The sequence below is a fragment of the Furipterus horrens genome, unplaced genomic scaffold, assembly GCF_987537825.1.
Source record: "Furipterus horrens unplaced genomic scaffold, mFurHor1.1.pri manual_scaffold_17, whole genome shotgun sequence".
Taxonomy (NCBI): Eukaryota; Metazoa; Chordata; class Mammalia; order Chiroptera; family Furipteridae; genus Furipterus; species Furipterus horrens.
Genome location: NW_028327187.1, coordinates 48,860,140 through 48,864,301, shown reverse-complemented (window position 1 = coordinate 48,864,301; position 4,162 = coordinate 48,860,140). Strand labels below are relative to the sequence as shown.

General features: G+C 40.1%; 1 non-coding gene across 1 annotated transcript; it reads right to left on the bottom strand.

Moving 5' to 3' along the window:
- Positions 1 to 390: 390 nt before the first annotated feature.
- On the bottom strand, positions 391 to 496 carry LOC149990968 (U6 spliceosomal RNA). The gene has a single exon (XR_016508718.1). It is a non-coding gene; the product is annotated as a U6 spliceosomal RNA (small nuclear RNA).
- Between the last annotated feature and the right edge of the window lie 3,666 nt (positions 497 to 4,162).

Genomic DNA, 4,162 nt, shown 5'->3' with positions numbered 1-4,162 from the left:
TTTTCTCTTTGGGTGGATACTGTTATCCTGTCCTCTAATTTGATGATTTGATTCTCTGCTTCTTCTAACCTGATGTTGATTCCTTCTAGTGAATTCTCCATTTCAGATATTATAACCTTCAGTTCTCATTCTTGTTTATGGTTTCTATGTCCTTTTTAATGCTTACTATCTCCTTTTCTGTGTTCTCACTTAGATCATCCATTGTTCCCCTAAGTTTCTTGTGCATCCTATAACCATTATTTTAAACTCTGCATCTGATATTTGAGTTGCTTCAATTTCTCGATTTCTCGCAATTGTTTTCTGGGGATTTCTGTTTTTGTTTTGTTTGGGACATCTTTGTTTGTTTCCACATTGGTTTTCTGTGTTAGGTAAATGTGCTATGTTACCCCCCAAAATATGAAATGCTTCACGAATTTGCATGTCATCCTTGTTCAGAGGCCATGCTAATCTTCTCTATATTGTTCCAATTTAGTATATGTGCTGCTGAAGTGAGCACCAGATGCTCTTTTAATAGAGCAAATCTGGATTAAAAAGTTTACAAGTTATTCAATAATTAGCATATTTCAGGCCCTTTGGCATGTAATCTTCAGTAGAAACATTCCTGAAAAGGACAAAGTGGTATCCAGAACTCTCACCCTTTCTGCCCAAGCTCTCCTTTGAATCCCATTTGAAGATTCTATGCTTCCTTTGACTTGTTAAACTTTACTCTGGTTTTTTTTTTCTCTCTCTCTTCATTAACTGCACTTGTTTTGCAGTAGCTTTTCTTGTTTCTTGGGATTTCAACACCCCAGCTTTTTATTCCCTTGCCTCTTCCTGCCACCACCATATTTTGAACACCTTATCCCCACCCATAAGCCCTCCCTTCATCACATCACTGATTTGTTTTCCTCCAGCCTTAGGTACTTTGTCAATACTGTCCTGCCCCCTAAATGCCAAAAGAAAAGGAGTCAGCATCACTGTCCACCCCTTTGCCCTGCTTATTTTCTTATGTCTCAGCCTTCAGTCCTTCATGTCATCACAAGGGCAATTGAAGCTAGAGAAATGCATCTCCAAAGCAAACTTTCAGACACAGCAAGGTTTTCTTTTTATATATAATTACCCTTTATAGAACTATGTGCCAGGTATTGCACCACTCTTTTGATATGCATTATCTCATTTAATCCCTTTCACAATTCTACAAGGTATGTACAATTAGTATTCTCATTTTACAGAAGAGGAAACTGAGGCTCAGAACAGCTAGATGACTTGCACATTTTCATTCTGCTGGTGAGTAGCAAAGTGGATCTGTCTGTCTGGTCCTGGGTCCTGAATGGTTAAACAGAGTATTCTGCTGTTAAGGGTTGCCCATAGTGATAAGTCTCTGTTATACCAAGGGTAAATATATGAAGCAACAGATTTTCTTGGGAGTGAACAGACTGGGCCCTGAAGAGTCTGAGTAACTTCAAACCCCAGGACTCTGTTTTAATCACAGAGTACTGTTTCCAGGGCTATTATGTATCATCGTAGGGGTGAGGCTAGGATACTGGTCTTGATTCTTGAAGACTGATAATTGAGTAAACCTGTAACATTGGCGTTGTGGAGTAAATTCTTGATATCATTGTTTAGTAGATCATGGGTATGTGAAGCATACTTGTTATTTTTCTCCTTCCACTCCCATCAGGAAACTGTTGCCAAGCATATAGATGATCAGAGGTTGGGAGTGACCTCCTGAATGTTCTCAGCTAAAGAGGAACTGCATAGGGGGCGATAGCCAGGGGGATGGCCCACAATACTGTGAACAACAATCTTGTCAGCTTGGAATCATTGGTTTCCTGCTGACCCAAGTTCTTCTTGTCTGATTCTCATTAACAAACCTGCAACACATAGCAAGGGCATTTGGCATTCTCCAATGCAGACTCATTGAACTAGGATTGATATGACTCAAACTTCTGAGCAAAATAAATCCATGCACAGAGAATTTCAAAATATACCCATGAGATCAAGGCCATACTCAAGCCCTAACCTAATACCCCATTTGAAGGAGCCTAATGTTTCACTTTGAATATAGTACATGGATCAATTTAAAATTGCTGCACAAAAACATTTTTTCTTTTTCTTGGTTCTTTTTTGGAAAGATCTTGTGTTGGCTATAATTTCTCTAAAATCCACTTTTGAGTTGGAGCCTTCAGATGAAGACTTCCACCCATTTTCTGCAGTGTCGGTTATGTTTAGTGTAAGTTACAGTCATTACAGCCTATAGGCATCAAGGTCTTCTAAAGTCCTTAGGCACTTGATACATGTCTAATGCTGGACAAATCATTTCACTCCTCTAGGCCTCAGCTCTCCCATCTATTATGATCCTGATTCACCCTTTTCTGTGAAGATATTAGAGCAATCAGATTATTGAAAACAAGTCGTTCAAGATACCTGATTGTGGTTGTCTTCAGGTTTTACCTGGCAAAAGAGCTGTGTTAGAGAAAAAGAGAAGGTAGTGTAAGATTAAAGGGCTAGGAGCTGGAAGCATTTACTTAAATTCAAATTCCTGTTCTATCTCCTACTAGCTTAAGTGATCATAGAAAGTTTCTTAACCACCTAACAGCCTTAGCTCCATAACATAGAAAAAGTAATAATTGTACCTATTTAATAGAGTTATGGTATGGAATCTAAGAGAATACATGTCAAGGGTCTGCTTTATAGTTGGTGCTCAATAAGTGGCAGTTATTTTTAAAAATTATTCTGAGTGCATGAAGCTCTGCGGGGAGGTGTGAGTGCCTAGGCATTTTGGACAAGTCATTTAGTCTCTTTAAACTTCAGTGTCGTCACCTCTGCAATGGGACTACTAAAAGTAGCTACCTCTTAGGGATTTCTGAGGACTAAACAAGATAATTTCTGCAAAGTTCTCAGCATACTGCCTGTTAAGGGCTCCAAACTCAGTGACCCGGTAGACCCTTTGGTCTCTGGATTCTTAGTGTTTGGGCCACCTTTGGGCCTAGCTCTCACCCAGCAGAAGTTTCTGATTCCTGTGAGGTGTGCATTGTTTGAGGTAAGAAGAGGAGATGGTTTTTTGCATGGGAACCTCCTGAGACTGAGAGGGCTTCCTACAAAAGCACTGTACAGTTTTACATGGCATGCTTCTAGAGCGTAGCTGACTCCTAGGAGCAAACATGGTTCATAAAGTAACAAACATGGGAACAAAGCAAACCCTGCTTAGGAACTCCCATAAGAGCCTGGCCCCATGCAGTACAAAGTTCTTTTAATGGCCCCTTTTACACCTCCTTTGGCAACCCTGCCAGCCATATATTCCTGTCTGGCAATCCTCAAAGACAACAGGCTGGAGAGCCCTGCATCTCTTCTCCAAGTAACACATCAAATAAGGCAACCATATGCTACCATAGTTACAATTTCTACTTGATCAATAGAGCTGGGACTTGAGCCCTGGTGACAGGGCATCACTTGCCTCAGCCTAGTGACCAAGCAACCTGGCCTGCCCACTACTGGCTCTGGGTGTTTCTCTATATATTAATTCCTACCTCTGGGGCCCTAGAGTGACAATTGCGGGCATATGCTGCCCTCATTGCATTTTCTAATTTCCTTGCCTTAGTTCAATCCTTATTATTTCTTCCCTGAACTATTCAATAATAGCATTGCTGCTGCTGTTGATGCTACCAATAATGGTAATAATAGCTAACATTTGAGTGCTTATTATGTGCTAGGCACTTTGCTAAGCATTTACATGTATTATCTCATTTAATAGTTACAACAATCCTGGGAAGTAGGCACTATCAGTATTCCAATTTTATAGAGGAAAAATAATAATAGTTAACATTTATTGAGTGCTTACCATGTGCTAGGCACTATATTAAGTACCTTATATTTATATTTATTTTCTCATTTAATCCTCATAATAACCTTATGTGATATCTATTGTCTTGAGTAGTAATGGTCAAATGGAACCTGGACACCTATGGAATATTTAGAAGGGGTTGCATGACTCAAGAGAACTTTTGATACACTTTGACAATTAGTTCTTCCTCAGCACCCCTTCCACTTTCCCACCAGCTGCTTCTGTACAGTAGACATTGCTCATTCTGAATCCTGCTGGGGCCCTGGCCCTGGCCCTGGCAGGAGGTAAGAGGACCATGCTAACATTTAACTGCTTTCAGCAAAGGTGGAGTTATGCATC